The 19,055-nt window shown below is 46.5% G+C and overlaps 1 long non-coding RNA gene across 1 annotated transcript; it reads left to right on the forward strand.

Moving 5' to 3' along the window:
* Positions 1 to 78: 78 nt before the first annotated feature.
* On the forward strand, positions 79 to 8,525 carry LOC309526744. The gene is made up of 3 exons (XR_014216902.1): positions 79 to 185; positions 2,639 to 2,703; positions 8,358 to 8,525. It is a non-coding gene; the product is annotated as an uncharacterized lncRNA (long non-coding RNA).
* The last annotated feature ends 10,530 nt before the right edge of the window (positions 8,526 to 19,055 follow it).

Genomic DNA, 19,055 nt, shown 5'->3' on the forward strand with positions numbered 1-19,055 from the left:
TCCATTAGAGAATTGATGGCTATGCGCAGAGACAGTGAGGTCACAGAGAAAGGGAGAAGCAGTTAAAACAGACCGGCCGGGAGCCAGAACTTCTGGGTTTAATCCTTCCTTCTGGGAAAGGAAGAGGGGTTTAAATGCCTGCGATGGGAAGTAAGATTACAGCATTTCATTCCCAGATATGGAAGGTAAGTGGAGTCCACTTTCATGGGAATAGAGCTTGGATAGACCAGGGGGGGAGAGTCTTAAATATTTAACAGGCTGATGAATTTTAATGCGGAGGTGCTGCCTCTTAGTGCCATCTTATCCCCCTAGGAGCTGGCGGTGCAGCATGGCCCTGAATCACCGCTGCTGATTAGCAGGTCCTCGTCCTGTGATTGACACAGATGTTAACTCTGCTCGCTGCACACCTGGATTTTCAGCCCTCCCCAGTAGGATGTATCTAGGGTTAGCCCCCACCCAAAGTGGATTTCATGAAGCCCGCTCAGCTTCCCCGGTGGACGGTATTGTGGCAGGGGACCCGGGACCTTCCAGTGACCCGGCTGGAGGGCAGAGGGATGCCGCTTGCATCATAGGGACTCCCGGCCACGTCATGCCCCCTGGCTGACCAATCGGCACAGCCAGGGACGTGGCCGCTGGCCGTTTAAATGGAGGCATGGCGGGGGGGCGTCCTCATTTCACCTCCTCGTGGGATCTCCTCTTCTTATGTGTTGCTATGACAGCGGCCTTGCTATGAGATAATGTCGGCCGCCATATTGTTGGGGCAAGGTAGGATTTTTTCCCACTTGCCAAATTGTCACCAGCCATTGGGTTTTCACTTACCTTGTAGCAACCGTCACAACTCTGTAAGGTTAGGCATTGGGTAAGCCTTTGTTTGGATGGAGGGGTGGCTGTAGCCTCCGCCTGCCCCTCCTCGTTAAGGGTATCCTGTTAAAGGGATCTGGGGGTGTGGATCTTGTCTGAAGCCTGGGCGTGGGCTAGGGCCATTCTATATCTGAAGGAGCGTCTCCAACCCCATCGTTCTACCCGGACACTGAGGTCTAGCTCTGAGGGCCTTCTGTCGGTTCCCTCACTGCGAGAAGCCAAGTTACAGGGAACCAGGCAGAGGGCCTTCTTGGTGGTGGCACCCACCCTGTGGAACACCCTCCCACCAGATGTCAAAGAGAACAACAATTACCAGACTTTTAGAAGACATCTGAAGGCAGCCCTGTTTAGGGAAGCTTCTAATGTCTGATGCATTACTGTTTTTTAATACAGTGGTACCTCAGGTTACATACTCCGCTAACCCAGAAATAGTGCTTCAGGTTAAGAACTTTGCTTCAGGTTGAGAACAGAAATCGTGCTCCAGTGGTGCGGTGGCAGCAGGAGGCCCCATTAGCTAAAGTGGTGCTTCAGGTTAAGAACAGTTTCAGGTTAAGTACGGACCTCCAGAACGAATTAAGTACTTAACCCGAAGGACCACTGTATTTTGTTGGAAGCCACCGAGAGTGGCTGGGGAAGCCCAGCCAGATGGGCAGGGTATAAATAATATATTATTATTATTATTATTATTATTATTATTATTATTATTATTACCCCAATGGGGACCCCGTGGGGTGACCCTATTTGACGTATGTCATACGGCTCCCCCTACTGGTGGTTTACCCTTAGTGGGACTCCCTGAAGATGGGCAGGAGTGGTGATATAGTCCAGTCTCACCCAATTCCTAAGCCAAACCACTCACATCTGTACCCAATAAAGTTGTGGCCTATTTTATCCCATTAACTCCAAATATTTGTGTCTGTGTGTTTATTACCTAAGGGAACTGCGGGTCCTGGGGCCTCAGCATGCAATCAAAGGTTCCCACTGCTGCGGTGTGAGGTTTAGGGAAAGGACGCGAGTGGAGTCATCTAGAAGGGGGAAGAAAGCATCAAAGTCGGAAATATGGGGAGTGGGGATGAATGGGAAGGGATAAAGTCCTGGCACAGGTTTCCCGCTGGCATCTGGTTGGCCACTGTGAGACCAGGATGATGCAGGGCTTTTCCGATGTTCTTAATGGCATGGAACAAGACACTCAACACACCACATCTGACTTTGGAACACCAGGCATAATTGCACCAAGAAAACCACAGGCTGCAATTCTCCAAGCAGAGAGCACTCTAAGGGTGCAGCAGTCTGTTTCTAGGGTTGCCATATGCCCGGATTTTCCCTGCTGTATCTGGAATGCCGCCATCGGCAGCAGTGTCTGGGCAGAAATCAGCAAAAATGTCAGGGAAAATCCAGACGTATGGCAACCCATGTCGGCAGTGTCGTTTTTGCCGATTTCCCACAAAAATAGCCAAAGAATATCATTTGCAGTTTTGCCCAAAAAAGCTCAGCCACTTTTCCTACCTTTACCTACCCAGTGACCTTCATGGCTGAGTGGAGATTGGAACCAAAGTCTCCCAGGCCTCAGTCCAGTACCTTAACCACTACATGACACACACGCAACTTCTGGAGAAACACCAGCTGATGGGAATCAGAAGTGGAGAGAACGCTCCTGGGCTCTTGATTTGCTTGTGGGCTTCCTATAGGCAGCTGGCTGGCCACTGTGAGAACTGGATGGTGGACTCGATGGGCCTTTGGCCTGACCTGTTTTGATGCTTTTTGTCCCTTCTCCTAGGTGCCTCCTGAGGCCCTTCTCAAGGCCCAGAAAACTCTTGTGTGGTCATCTTCTTGTATAAAAAGGTAAAGGTAAAGGACCCCTGGACTGTTAAGTCCAGTCAAGGTCGACTATGGGTTTGCGGTGCTCATCTCACTTTCAGGCCGAGGGAGCCGGCGTTTGTCCACAGACAGCTTTCTGGGTCATGTGGCCAGCATGACTAAACCACTTCTGGTGCAACAGAACACTGTGACAGAAGCCAGAGCGCACGGAAATGCCTTTACCTTCCCACCACAGTGGTACCTATTCATCTACTTGCACTGGTGTGCTTTCGAACTGCTAGGTTGGCAGGAGCTGGGACAGAGCAACGGGAGCTCACCGCATCCTGGGGATTTGAACCACTGATCTTCTGATGCGCAAGCCCAAGAGGCTCTGTGGTGTAGACCACAGCACCACCCGCATCCCTTTCTTCTTGTATACCAGTTAGAGGCTTTACTGCAATCAAGTGGTATATAAATTTTGCCAAATAAACAAAGTCTCCAAGGCTGGGATAGCCAATTGGTACCCTTCATATGTTGTTGGATTCCAATTCCCCCCAGCCCTGGCCATTATAGACAATAGGGGTGATGGGAATGCCAACAATATCTGGAAGGTACCATGCTTTGGCTACCCCTATACTACAGTACAGCAAGCCCACAACTTACATGGAGGGTTATGTTCCGGAGATCCTGCCTAAAGCAAAGATCACATTAGCCGCTCCCAGGCCATGACTTTAAGAACTGCAGAGGAAGCTGGGAAGGGAGAAGAGGAGTTTAGGGATTTATTTATTTTTACAAAAATTGTTGTACAATTTGTGTGTCTTTATTTCTCAATTTGATCTTTTAATATGGTTTTGTATGTATTGTGACGTTTTATGCATTGTGACTTGCAGTTGTTTTTGTTGATCATAGTTTAGTTGTTACTTTTTGTAATTGTTAAGAGTGAACTTCTGTTTGATTATTATTTGCTGATGTTTTGAGAGTTAATTTTCTTGTGTACTCTTATATTCTAATAGATTATTGAATATTACTTTATCTGATATAAGTCGTTCCACCTTAAAGTTATGTTTTATTATGACTTTTTGTATTGGAGCAGATTACCATAAGGTGTGTGTTGTATATTTTGTTGCTGTTAACTGCCTTGTGTATAGGAATATAGAAAGGCGATAAACAAATTAAAAGTGAATGTAGTTAAAATACATTGGGTGCAATGGCGGGTGGGATTGCCAAAGCCTCCCCCCTCCCACTGATGCCTGCCCCCTTAAAAAAAAAATCCTTTTTTGCCAAGCATGTAAAGTTGAATGTGTATAAGTTAAATGTGCAGTCCTACTGTACAGTTGTACCTTGGTTGTCAAACGGAATCCGTTCCAGAAGTCCATTCTACTTCCAAAAATGTTCGACAACCAAGGCGCGCAATCGGAAGCTGCGGAAGCCACATTGGACGTTCGGCTTCCAAAAAATGTTCGCAAACCGAAACACCGGGTTTGCACCATTCCGGAGCCAAAACATTCAACTCGCAAGGCGTTGGGGATCCAAGGTACAACTGTATATAGGAAAAGTGTACTGTTCCCTAAATAACTTAAGAACAAGAGTATTTCTCCTACTGCGGTAACAAAACAAAGCAAAATCTGACATGGAGAATAAAGGAAGTATGTAGAATGCCTTCCGTCCGGAGTTAAATGGGTCCCTCCAGTGAGATCAACAGGCAATAACAACAACAAAGAGCAGGAGGAAGAGATGAACAGCAGCAGCAACTATGCCTCTCTCCTGTCGGTGTGGGGTTTTTCTCCGGCTCCGTTCCCACATCTATCCATCATTCATCCAAATATTGCCCAGCACCTTTGGACGGAGGTGCAGTCCTCCTTGTCTGTCTGTTCCAAGACAGTGGGTCCCACCGGAATGACAAGCAAGAATCTTCCAGAGCCAAATGCTTGGCTGGCTTTGAGCTGAGCCGTCCCACTGGGGATCCAGGAGAAGCAGTGAAGGATGGAGCCCAGCCAAGCGCAGACAGACCACGAGAGCCTCCTCAAACCAGACACCGGCTAGCCAAGAGGAGGAGGAGGAAGTACGGGGAGGAAAGAGCAGGGCTGTGAGCCAAGTCTGCAGAAACAGGGCCTGCTGTACACGACACAAGCCTTTCCTAATTCGTTAACCCTCCAGCTTAGCCACTTCCAAGTCGTTTCTCCCCCCCCCCCCCGCCCCAGCAAATGACACCAGGTGACAGGGCAGTTCTGGGTCTCCTTCTATCTCATCCCAGCAGGTCATTTTGAACACACACACACACACACACACAATCACACCCCATAGACTGTGTTTCTTACATCCATTAAAGATTTCCTGCCCTACTCCTTTGAGAAGATCGATTGCCGAGGGGTGGGGAGGACTCATCTCGAGACTCTGATCGATTGAGTAAAAGATCTGGCTTTAAACTGTCAAATTTGCCTTTTCCCACTTGGGGGTCGGATAGGGGGTTTGTGTGTTTGTGTGTGAGACCAGCGTTCAAGACGCGCAAGCATTTCAAAAGCTCTCTTCTGCTCAGGATGAATCTCGAACGCCGGTACCCTGAAGAATCCTGTCCCTGTCTCTGCCCATGTCCACCAACCTGTCATCTGAGCTAAGGACCATTAATATGCCCCAAGTACTAAGAAAGCAATTAGCTAAGGATGCTCGGCTTAGCTTTCTTCCGCTCTCAACCTCTCATTTCTATGCATTCAACTTTGCTGGATCAGTCTAAGCCCTTCATTCCAACTCCCTGTTTGTGTGTTGTCATAGAAATATATTGCTGGCATTTCCCCATTGCCATGAGATAAATACCTGACAGGTAAACAGGCAGGTGATGGGGCTGTCAGACAGACTTTGGGGTGGGAAGGAGGAACATTTGAGTCTAGAGATTCGGGGGAAGGAGGGGGAAGAATTCCTTGACTGAAGTGTTGCCATTTGCCAAGCGCAGGGCTCTTTGAAATGCCTGCTATTTAAAGAGGCAGTCCTTATTTTATAGTGCAAGCGTAGGCTGGTTTACTCAGGAGTAAGTTCCGCTTTGTTCAGTGTGAATTACTCACTGGTAAGCGTGTTTAGTATTGTAGCCTTAAAAGGCTTCTCCTTATTCCTGAATATTACAAAACAAACAGTACACTGTACCTCTTATTCTTGAAAAGCTGGTTAGATAACCCTAGCGAAGTGCCTAATAAAATAACAGCAAACACACAGACAAGTCTATGTGAACACACATTGTTTAAAAATCTCACACTATCTATAAATATGAATTAGTATTTTAATTAATTCCAGCAATGAAAATCTATCACAGTGTTGACATGTATATTACAAATGAAGTCTGTGCACAGCAGCATGAACATATAAGCAAAGCAGGCATGTGCATACACATGTACATTAGGGACACGGGTGGCACTGTGGTCTAAACCACTGAGCCTCTTGGGCTTGCCCATCAGAAGGTCGGCGGTTCGAAACCCTGCGACAGGGTGAGCTCCTGTTGCTCTGCCCAGCTCCTGCCAACCTAGCATTTGAAAGCACACCAGCGCAAGTAGATAAATAGGTTCCACTGTGGCGGGAAGGTAAACGGCGTCTTTGTGTGCTCTGGTTTCCATCACGGTGCTCTATTGCACCAGAAACAGTTTAGTCCTGCTGGGCACATGACCCAGAAAGCTGTCTGTGGACAAACGCTGGCTCCCTTGGCCTGAAAGTGAGATGAGCACCACAACCCCATTGTCACCTTTGACTGGACCAAACCGTTCAGGGGTCCTTTACCTTTTTTAACCTAAGCTGGAACCTGAAAACAGAATAACAGGTGTATCATACTGTGGAACCCCTTGCCATTGGAGTTGAGTGAGAGACAATAAATTTCCTCTACGGTGGGCCGCTCATCTGCCTCAGGCAAGAGATTGGTTTGTGTATGTGTGGTTGTTCTTCTTTTATTCTTTGCCTGCGGTAAACTACCTCACTCTGTCAGTAACTCCTCTTGAGTTGAGTTTGTTTGTGTACTGGGCTGGATGGGCCAATCCTGACCTCCCTGCCGTCCCTATAGCTGCCTGCCTGACAGCCCCATCACTTGCCCAATTGCCTGTCAGGTACCTGTCTCTTGGCAGCACATAAATGCCAGCGCCTTTGTTGTCTTTGTTTCCGTGACAACTTGCAAGCAGGGAAATGGGATGAAGGACCTAGCCTGCCCCGCTAGAGAGGATGGAGGAGCAGGGAAGGGTTCTACACCCTTCATGTGCCGGGCTTTAGCATCCTTTGCATATAGCAATATTAGTTCTAATTCCTTCAGTGCACACCAGCAAATCCAAACGTTCCCAAATTTAGAAGCTAGATCTAGTGAGTCTGGAACTCTTTGGGAAGACTCCATCTTGCACAAACACCCTTTGTTATAATGTATAATATTAAAGCAGCCACGGAACTGGCATCACGTGTCCTGAGAAAAAGAGTCGTGTGCGTGTACGGCTGTGGTTTCTGTGAGTAAATCTGTGTGTGTGCATTTCTCTGCATTACTGAATGCTGCATCTACTTGTATGTACCGTATTTTTCGCTCTATAAGATGCACTTTCCCCCCTCCAAAAATCAAGGGGAAATGTGTGTGCGTCTTATAGAGCGAATGCAGGCTCCATGGCTTCAGCAAAAGCAACGCGAAGCTTCTGGAGTGCAGCGGCAGCTCCCACCACGCTCCGGAGGCTTCACGTTGCTTTCGCTGAAGCCAGGAGAGCAAGAGAGATCGGTGCGCACCAATCCCTCTTGCTCTCCTGGCTTCACTTCTCTGTAGAGGTGCTGCGCAGCTTTCCCTCTCTGCGCAGCGCCCCTTCAGCGAAGTGGGAGGAGAAATGGAAGGGGCTTGTGACCTTGGGCCAGTCATGGTATCTCAGCCCAGCCTATCTCACTGGGTTGCTGTGAGGCTAAAATGATCAGGGGGAGAATCATATGTGCCCCCCAGAGCTCCTTGGAAGAAAGGTGGGACACGTAATTAAATAATGCACATATCTCTGAATGCATGGCATTGCTTATACCTGTAGCTATGCATACACATGCATTGTGTGCATTTAGAAATGTCTACATGCACATGTGCTTTTCTGCATGTATATATGTAGGCATGCTGCACAGACAAGTGCACACACTTTAGATGTGCATTTGTGTGTATTTGTACAGCTGTAAAAAGGTAAAAAAAGGCAAAGGACCCCTGGACGGTTAAGTCCAGTCAAAGTCGACCATGGGGTTGCGGCACTCATCTCACTTTCAGGCTGAGGGAGCCAGCGTTTGTCCACAGACAGCTTTCCAGGTCATGTGGCCAGCAGGACTAAACCGCTATTTATCTACTTGCACTGGCATGCTTTCTGCTAGGTTGGCAGGAGTTGGGACAGAGCTCACTCCGTCATGGGGATTCGAACCGCCGACCTTCTGATCGGCAAGTCCAAGAGGTTAAGTGGTTTAGAACACAGCGCCACCCATGTCTCAGCTTACATTCAGTTGTCAACTGGTTAAGATTAGGAAAATATTGTATATGATCCCTGATCAATTGAGGAAAGGTTCTCTTTTCTCATCTTTGATTTGGAGCAAAACAGTCCTGTTGTTTTTCACTCTGTTCAGTCTCTAGGCTTGACTAGAAACAGGCTTGACAAATGTTGCATGAAGCAAAAATCTGTCTTCAGCTCGTTACACTGTATAATCACTGGGCTACATGATCTCTCTTCACCCCTCAGACACAGCTCATGGCATCAGGTATTTGCATATACAGAATGGGAATAAGACAACGAAGGACTCAGTCTCCATTGGTCCGTCCTGGGATACCAGCCCACAAATTGCCTAAGATCCAGGAACACAGCCAAAACCTGGTTGCATCAGTGAAAGTTAACCTACTTTGAGAAATCGATGCCATTCCTTGCATCCTGAAGGCTTGCCAGGCTCTCTCCCCAATAAACATTTAGTGGCACAAATCCCAGCAGCATTTAAGGCTTTTGTTTTATTTACTTACATCGTCCATATACAACCGAATTAACAATGTCTACTGGGCAGCTAACAGTAAAAAAGTTTTTTAAAACCATAAAAATAAACAAGACTGCCTAAAAATCGAGCACACTAAAAAAAACCCAATCACAGTACAATGCTAAATTAATAAAGAAAGATAAAATCAAGATGCAAAGACCAATAGAAGACCAAATATCAGAAGAGTTTGATCAATCATGCTATATTTATTTAGAAAGCAAAACAAGCAAATAATAATAATATTTATTTATTTATTTGTATTAAACTTATTAGTCACCTTTGTTTGCCAATGCAATGTACAACAACAAGTAAACAACATATTTTAAAACTGCCATAAAACAAAGCATAGAAAAATCCAAAGCACCTTCATCTTTTTAAAAGGCAAGATTAAAACATCCCATCCACTAAAGGAGGCCACAGATAATTAAAAGTCAACATCCTGGCAGGAAAGGAAGGCTTTTCCTGGTGTCTAAAGATATGTAATGATGGCACCAGGCAAGTCTCCCTGGGGAGAGCATTCCACAAGCAGGGAGGAACCACTGAAAATGCCCACTCGCATGTTGCCACCCTCCAGACCTGCCATGTTGGGGGCACACAGAGATTGGCCTCGGATGACACTTGCAGGGTTTGGGTTGCTCCGTATGGGGAGAGGCAGTACTGGGGTACTGAGCCACATACGGCTTTGTAGATAGTAGAATAGTAACCAATGCAGTCAGGCGACGATTGATATTATGCACTCAGACTATCTTGCCCCTGGGAGCAGACTGGTCGCTGAATTCTGTACCAGTTGCAGTTTCTGAACCATCTTCAAAGGCAGCCACACATATAATGTATGGTGGTAATCTAACTTTGTTGTTGTTGTTTAGTCATTTAGTCGTGTCTGACTCTTTGTGACCCCATGGACCAGAGCACGCCAGGCACTCATGTCTTCCACTGCTTCCCACAGTTTGGTCAAACTCATGTTGGTAGCTTCGAGAACACTGTCCAATGATCTGGTCCTCTGTCGTCCCCTTCTCCTTGTGCCCTCCATCTTTCCCAACATCAGGGTCTTTTCCAGGGAGTCTTTTCTTCTCATGAGGGGGCCAAAGTATTGGAGCCTCAGCTTCAGGATCTGTCCCTCCAGTGAGCACTCAGGGCTGATTTCCTTAAGAATGGATAGGTTTGATCTTCTTGCAGTCCATGGGACTCTCAAGAATCTCCCCCAGCACCATAATTCAAAAGCATCAATTCTTCGGTGATCAGCCTTCTTTAAGGTCCAGCTCTCATTTTCATACATCACTACTGGGAAAACCATAGCTTTAACTATATGGACCTTTGTTGGCAAGGTGATGTCTCTGCTTTTTAAGATGCTGTATAGGTTTGTTATTGCTTTTCTCCCAAGAAGCAGGCGTCTTTTAATTTCGTGACTGCTGTCACCATCTGCAGTGATCATGGAACCCAAGAAAGTAAAATCTTTCACTGCCTCCATTTCTTCCCCTTCTGTTTGCCAGGAGGTGATGGGACCAGTAGCCACGATCTTAGTTTTTTTGATGTTGAGATTCAGATCATATTTTGCACTAACCTAGAGGTTACCAGATCACAGACAACAGAAGCTGGACCAGCCCTGTCCAGAAAGGAGTGTAGATGGGTCATTAGCAGAAGCTGATGGAAGTCACTCCATCCGACCATGGCCACCTGAGTATCAAGTGACAGTGATGGATCAGAAAGTACCCCCCAAGCTATGTATCTGCTTCTTCCAAGGGGGTGTAACTGAGTACAGTGCAGAGTTTTGGGCTGGACAAGCGATATCTGGGCTTTGATTTCCATTCAGCTGTGATAGACAGCAGGCAGGAGAGTAACCTTTTGCTAATCACTCCCTCGGTTTAACCAACCTCACAGGGATGTTGTGAAGAGAAAAGAAGAGGAGGTGAAGCCACATATAAAGGTAAAGGTAAAGGACCCCTGGACGGTTAAGACCAGTCAAATGCAACTATGGGGTTGCGGTGCTCATCTCACTTTCAGGCCGAGGGAGCCGGCGTTTATCCACAGACAGCTTTCTGGGTCATGTGGCCAGCATGACTAAACCGCTTCTGGCGCAATGGAACACCATGATGGAAACCAGAGCGCACAGAAACGCCGTTTACCTTCCTGTCACAGTGGTACCTATTTATCTACTTGCGCTGGTGTGCTTTCAAATGCTAGGTTGGCAGGAGCTAGGACAGAGCAACAGGAGCTCACTGCGTCGCAGGGATTCGAACCGCCCACCTCAGAGGCTCAGTGGTTTAGACCACAGCGTCACATTATACCTCCTTGAGAAAATGTAAATGAGTGCTGGATAAACACGGAACTTTAGCTTAGCCATCAGTGTCAGGAAGTTAACCAGGGCACAAAACTTTGCTTTTCCATCCACATCCTGAAAGAAGCAGAGCCTCTCTTCTGACATCAGAATGACATGTAGGTCATCAGCTGGCAATCAATATATTCTCAAAACATCAGCTAGATAGCTGTGTGGTTGGTTAGAGTGTGGTGCTGATAATGCCAAGGTTGCAGGTTCAATCCCTCTAGGGGACAGCTGCACATTCCTGCATTGTTGGACTAGACCAGGGGTCTGCAACCTTTAAGACAAAAAGAGCCACTTGGACCCGTTTCCGAAAAAACAACAACAACTGGGAGCCGCAAAAACATTGCAACATTTAAAACAAATATAACACTGCATATATTGTTTCTGGCCTTAATGCTATATATACAGGATCGTGCAGTCAGCTGTCAATCTCAAGAAAAAAAGGACAAATTAATAGCTAATTAAAATATTTAATTTACAACCAGGTAACCAAGTTAATGGGACTTTTGCTCCTGAACCTCAGTGCTCAGTGTCTGCACATCAGGGCTGTAAGACGTCACCTTCATTTTCACACAGGCTTGCAAGCTGTCATCTGTGAGGCGTGATCGGTGTTTGTTTTTAATATAGTTCATGTTGGAGAAGACCTGCTCACATACATATGTGGAAGAGACCACAAGGGCCATCGAGTCCAACCCCCTGCCAAGCAGGAAACACCATCAGCGCACTCCTGACATATGGTTGTCAAGCCTCTGCTTAAAGACCTCCAAAGAAGGAGACTCCACCACACTCCTTGGCAGCAATTCACCAAACTTTCACCAAACTTTCCCCTGCTTAAGTTTAAAAAGGGGCTTCGCTTAAAAAGGGGCTTCAGGCAACTAACTCCACGTGGAATTCCACGCGACCGCGACTGCATAATCAATGCCACAAAATGCCAAGGAAAATTAACCAGGGCCCCAGTGAACCATAAATCATAATCAGTGCCTGATGTAAATAATAATTAATATTGAGGGCCCAATGTCATCCTCGTCATTATAAAAATAATCCCTCTCTTCACGCCGCCCAGCCTCCCAAGAAAAAAACCCCACTTCAAACGGTCACAAAGCACAAATTCCACGCGACCGCAACTTGCTATGCCCAATAACCAATGCCCCAAAATGCCATAGAAAATTAATCAGGGCCCCAGTGTACCATAAATCATAATCAGTGCCTGATGTAAATAATATATAATAATGAGGCATTCGTCATTATAAAAATACCTTTTTTGACACTTTTTATTATTTCTTTGTTTGACCCCTCAGAATTACTCCTCCTCATAGAAATAAACATTAAATTAACAAGTTACCTTTTTTTGAGTGTGTGTTCTTCACTCCCCTTCAAAACAGTGACCAGTGTATATGCCCCCTTTCAATGCAGCCTACTTACAAAGGCGGGACGACAAAGACCAGCAATAAGCTGTTGCATAACGTTCCCCCAAAACTTTCCCCTGCTTAAGTTTAAAAAGGGGCTTCAGGCAACTAACTCCCACGTGGAATTTCCTATAGTAAGATGGCGGCCGCCTCAGAAGACCACATGGGCAGATAAGATGGCTGCTGGGACGATCCGGTTACCCAGCAACAGCACAGCTGATTCCGACGCTTTTGAAAGCAGCCGGCAAAGCAAGTGTTGGAGCTCCGAAGCCACAATGCTGCGCATGTGACCAAATAGCGAGGACTTACTTTGCTAGAGACAAGCCCCGACGCTACCACAAGCCTCCCTCTCTTCGCGTCGCCCAGCCTCCCAAGAAAAAAACCCCACCTCAAACAGTCACAAAGCACAAATCAGTAAACATAATAAACATTAAATTAACAATTACAGATAGGTAGCCGTGTTGGTCTGCCATAGTCAAAATAAAAAAATTCCTTCCAGTAGCACCTTAAAGACCAACTAAGTTAGTTCTTGGTATGAGCTTTCGTGTGCATGTATCTGAAGAAGTGTATCTGAAGAAGTGTGCATGTGAATTTATTTATCAGACGTGACCTGCTAATTGGTTTACGACCCAACTTAGCTCTTAACAGCGGTCCGGCGCGCTTCCATCAGCTGCGCATTCTGCTTCTTCCAGTCACGCCTAGCAGAGTGAAACACAGCGGTAAAGCTGTCACGTTGCTTCAGACAGACACACAGAGCACTAGATTGTCCATTTACAGCTCTTTATTGCGACATTTCTCAGAAAACTCCAGGACTTCTTGCAGCCATGACAAACTGCGTCCTTCTCCCTCAAAGACCGAGAGGAACAGACAGAAAACTCCTCCCAGCTTCCAAAGCTGACGTCAGAATGTTGAGGCATCATGGGAACAACTTAACCTCTTAAGTTCCGACACCCACACGCTACCACAAGCCTCCCTCTCTTCGCGCCGCCCAGCCTCCCAAGAAAAAAACCCCACCTCAAACAGTCACAAAGCACAAATCAGTAAACATAATAAACATTAAATTAACAATTACAGATAGGTAGCCGTGTTGGTCTGCCATAGTCAAAATAAAAAAATTCCTTCCAGTAGCACCTTAAAGACCAACTAAGTTAGTTCTTGGTATGAGCTTTCGTGTGCATGTATCTGAAGAAGTGTATCTGAAGAAGTGTGCATGCACACGAAAGCTCATACCAAGAACTAACTTAGTTGGTCTTTAAGGTGCTACTGGAAGGAATTTTTTTATTAAATTAACAAGTTACCTTTTTTAGAGTGTGTGTTCTTCACTCCCCTTCAAAACAGTGACCAGTTTTGAACAGTGGCTTCAGGCAACTAACTCCTCCGCCTCCTCCCCTCGCGCCCTCCCCTCGCCCCCGCCCCTCGCCTCCTTCCCTCGCGCCCTCCCCTCACGCCCTCCCCTCGCCCCTCGCCTCCTTCCCTCGCGCCCTCCCTTCGCCCCTCGCCTCCTTCCCTCGCGCCCGCCCCTCGCCTCCTTCCCTCGCGCCCTCCCCTCGCGCCCTCCCCTCGCGCCTCCACCCCGGAGCCGCAGCAAAGGCTTTAAAGAGCCACATGCGGCTCTGGAGCCGCAGGTTGCCGACCCCCAGACTAGACAATCCTCAGGGTCCCTTCCAACTCTACAGTTCTGTGATTCTATGATCTCTTATTAAGCATGCACACACAGATATAGATATATGAGAAAACTGCATGTGTGAAGGGCTTGTGGCATGATAGCCCATTCCAGTTTCGCCAGTCCCAATCCCACTTTCCCTGGGATTCTCTTTTTTTAAACAATAATAATTTTTATTTCCCCTGGGATTCTCAGGGTATCATGCCTAATTTCCTAATTGCACAACCCTGTGAATTTGCAGATGCAGGCACTAATAAAGAAGACCTAAAGGCATCTGTGTAAACTTTTTCCTTTTTTCTAGCAGGGTGTGGTTGCCAGGGTCCACAGATCAAAGGGACGGCTTTAAGCCATCAGGAAGAGAGCCATCAATTAGGTAATTAGGGACTTTCAAGTGAAGAATAATTGAGAGGCTGGAAGAATCTATCTCAGAAGGCCTTTGAAGTACACAGCGTAATTTGCATGAGACAAGGAAGGGTAGAACAAAAACTCCAAGGTTGGCTTTCGGATTCAGACTAACAGATGGTCTTTGCAGAAATATAAAGTGTGGTGTTTCTTGAGAGTAGAAAGAGATAAGAATACAATGCAAAAGAAAAAAGTCCTATCTGTAATAAGATTTCAACAGACCCTGTACGGCATCACTGTAATGGGGAAGTATTTGTAGCTATGCAGCTGTTTACATTGTACATAAATTATTTTCTTTGTCAGAATGTCAATCTGAGTGTCGCTCAAGGTCCAAAAATAAGGCAGATTCTTGTTCAATGTGCTCAAACCCATCCAATGTCCTGAATTTCTCCATTCAGCACTGCAGCAATGGACACACCAGCCAGGAATCTGACCAAGTGTAGGGTCTGAACCGAGCTCCAGTGGCGTAGCGTGGGGGGTGCAGGGGGGGCCGGCCGCACCGGCCGCAACATCTGGGGGTTAGGGTTAGGGGGCGCAAATCCACGGGTTAGGGGGCGCAAATTACTTGCCTTGCCCCGGGTGCTGACAACCCACGCTACGCCACTGCCGAGCTCACAGGTTTCCTGGTCTGGTGCTCAGCACCAAAGCAGTGGTTGAGGGCAATAAGCAGGTGAAGAGTCACTGAAATGGTTCCATTTCCTCCTGCCCTGAACATCATCTGCATAAAAAGGTTCCTGAATCACATGCCTTGGATCTTTGGACTGAACCACTAGGATCTCTATGCAGATATCATGCCATTTCCCTGCCCTTTGATCTTAGTTTTGCCTCACTCACTTTCTTCAGATGTTTGCTTGTTCTCATCTTCCTGATTTGACCAACGCTTGTGTCTATCTGTGGCCTGTTAGAGATTATCTATACCAGAGGCAAGGATGCAGACACAATGCACCTACCTTTTCAGACTTCCACCTAGGCTCTGGTTTAAAGGGACGCGGGTGGCGCTGTGGGTAAAAGCCTCAGCGCCTAGGGCTTGCCGATCGAAAGGTTGGCGGTTCGAATCCCCGCGGTGAGGTGCGCTCCCGTTGTTCGGTCCCAGCGCCTGCCAACCTAGCAGTTCGAAAGCACTCCCGGGTGCAAGTAGATATTAGGTACCGCTTACTAGCGGGAAGGTAAACGGCGTTTCCGTGTGCGGCTCTGGCTCGCCAGAGCAGCGATGTCACGCTGGCCACGTGACCCGGAAGTGTCTCCGGGCAGCGCTGGCTCCCGGCCTCTTGAGTGAGATGGGCGCACAACCCTAGAGTCTGTCAAGACTGGCCCGTACGGGCAGGGGTACCTTACCTTTACCTTTAACCAGGGCCGGATTTAGATGAAGAGAGGCTCTAGGCTACTGTACTTGTGAGTCCCCTCCCCACCCCCATCCTCACAACTAGAAGAAAATGGAAAAGTGTTATACACAAAATTGAGTGAAGTCAAGAATGATGACGGATATTTAAAATTCTGCAATTCACAATTTCTCCTCTAAAGGACATAAGATGTTATTTTTAAATACCATGGTGATTTTTAAAAAATGCATAAAATTAACACTGAAAAACTTTTGCAATAGCTGAACTTTGTAAACATTTTGAGGAATAAGCATTATTTCTTAGGAAAATGAGCCCTGTAAATGTTGCCCCGAAATCTAATGCACCTTCAGCTTTTTTGAACAGAAGAAGAGGTAGAAGTGAAGGTAAAGGTTTTTGCTCCTGACATAACTGATTTTGTAGTTTCGAACCAGGATTTGTCTTGGATCTTAGGCAAGCCAATCAAAAAATTGCATTTTTTGGCATTTTTGTTTTCAAAAAGCCCAACAACTTAAGGGTTTGCCTAAAAACAGCTCATCAACTTTCAGGATGTCCTGGTTTCTACTTTTTCAAATATGGCAACCCTACTGTGTTGGGACCTGGGTTTGGATAGAAGCTTAGTTGGAATCGGGTGGCTTTTGAGGAGTCACAGTCTCAATTTTTGGTTACCTACTTTGTAGGGCAATTTTTAGACTTGTAGCGTGGTTCTAATTGTGTTGTGTTCCATTGATTTCAGTGGAACTGACGTCTAACTTAAGGCGCTTAGAAACTTGTAGGGCAATTGTTAGTAGGCTTGTAGCATGGTCCTAAACCACAGGTTTTCTGGTGTTTTTGTTAAAAAAAAAAGCGCTCAACAACTTAGGGGTTTGTCTAAAACAAGCCCAACAATGGGGGGGGGTCATTTTTTTTAAAAAAGCTCCACAACATTTGGGGTGTCCTGGTTATTACGTTTTGAAATACGGCAACCCTATGTTCTGCCACACCTGACCTGTCATGCATCAGATCCTCAGCTCTACCAAAGGTCAGCAGTATCGATCTTTCAGGCTTGTCAGAGCTCACGTCAAGGAAAGGCTAACAGGGTAGGGAGGGAAGAAGGCTAGAACTGGCTTCCCTCCCCTGATGTCGGCCCTCAACACACACTCACGTTTGCCCACTTCTGTAGACATCACAGCCAGAAGGAGCACTGAGTCACACACATGCACACAAGAAGCAGAAGCTAATCAAGTTCAAGCAGGGCCGGATTTAGGTTTGATGAGGCCCTAAGCTACTGAAGGTAATGGGGCCCTTTATATGTCCAGCTGTCCTTTGTCAACAACAAATTGTCGCTGGATTTTGTGTTGAATATATGCTATATGGTAATTTATGGACCTAATAGGTATCTAAAGCCATTTTATTTGTTTTTATCTTGTATTTTGGAAATATACATCCAGGTTTTTTTCTTTAAAAAAATTTTGGGCTCCCAAGAGAGTGGGGCCCTAAGCTATAGCTTGTTTAGCTTATACGTAAATCCAGCATTGAGTTCAAGAAATGGAGAGCAAGGTGGACGGACTAGGTCTTAACTGCTTGCTTCTGTGGCTAATCCCTCCATCACCATACAAAGGGGTAAGACAAGGGCAGGGGTCAGCAAACTTTTTCAGCAGGGGGACGGTCCACTGTCCCTCAGACCTTGTGGGGGGCCAGACTATATTTTGAAGAAGAAAAATGAACGAATTCCTATGCCCCACAAATATCCCAGAGATGCATGTTAAATAAAAGGACACATTCTACTCATGTAAAAACACGCTAATTCCTGGACCGTCCACAGGTTGGATTTAGAAGGCGATTGGGCCGGATCTGGCTTCTGGGTCTTAGTTTGCCTACCCATGTACTAGGGGGACGGGAAAAGGCACTAGAGAACCAACGGCAGTTGCTGAAGGGAGGCAGGGACTATGATGAGAACCCCAAGAACAGTGATTCTCCAGCAAAGCTGTATCTCACCTCTCTGCCCTGTCCCTTCCTCCCCTCCCCACCCAGACTTGGACAAGATGACAAATGCCTCAATTAGTAGGCAGATTTTGCCAATCGATTCTCTTAAGCGTTGGTGGCCGGGTCTGATCAATGCTACCAATTATGCATTATAACAGGCATCTAACACATACTTGTAAAACACGTGTCAGGCCCCCCTCAATCCAGGAATATTCATTACTCTGGCATCTCCCCAGGCCTGATCAGAGCTGGAGAGATGGGAGAGCCTGGCGTTCCCCCAGAGAATCATGGGAACTGTATTTGACCTCTCGCAGAGCTACAATTCCTAGAAGACTTTTAAATATATATATATATATATAAAATTACAGTTCCCAGGATTCTTTGAGGGAACCAAAATGCTTTAAATTGTATGCTGTGGAAGTGGCATTCCACAGAGAGATGGGGGACATGGGTAGAGCTGTGGTCTAAACCACTGAGCCTCTTGGTTTTGCCGATCGGAAGGTTGGTGGTTAGAATCCTCGTGACGGTTATGATCTCCTGTTGCTGTGTCTCAGCTCCTGCCAACGTAGCAGTTTGAAAGCACACCAGTGCAAGTAGATAAATAGGTAACACTCTGGCAGGACGGTAAACGGCATTTCTGTGCGCTCTGGTTTCCGTCACGGTGTTCTGTTGTGTCAGAAGTGGGTTAGTCTTGCTGGCCACATGACCCAGAAAGCTGTCTATGGACATACGCCGGCTCCCTCGGTCTGAAAGCGAGATGAGCTCTGCAACCCCATAGTCACCTTTGACTGGGCCTAACCATCCAGGGTTCCTTTACCTTCACCACAGAGATACTATCACCCATTACAGGAGGGAAGGAAATAAATGAGGATGTTGCACCCAGGCATTGATGGAGGATGGGGGGGAGGGGGACAGTTTACCCCATGGAAGATCCATAATACCCCATTGCCAGGTTTTCATTAAAATAAAGTAAAATAAAATAAAGTGTTAAGCTTCTAGCATTTGCAGAACCTGGTGTATGATGCAAAAGGTAGAGGCATTAGTCTTGAGTGATCACTGCTTTTAGAGTTGTACTCCCCCCCCCCCGCGCTCATTATATTCCTAAAGATGCACTGATGCGCTGCATCTGTTTTTAATCTTGTATTTTTTTTATTTAAAAATTGCATTTTTATGTTCTAATCTAGAAGCTGCCTTGGCCAACAATGTAGAGAGACCGAAGGTACCTTTTACCACCTCTGGTGGACGTGCCCGAAGATTAAGGCTTTCTGGGAAATGATCTATAATGAAATGAAAAAGGTACTTAAATGTACTTTTCCTAAAAA

This window comes from Podarcis vaucheri (assembly GCF_965113315.1).
Source record: "Podarcis vaucheri genome assembly, chromosome: 2".
NCBI lineage: Eukaryota > Metazoa > Chordata > Lepidosauria > Squamata > Lacertidae > Podarcis > Podarcis vaucheri.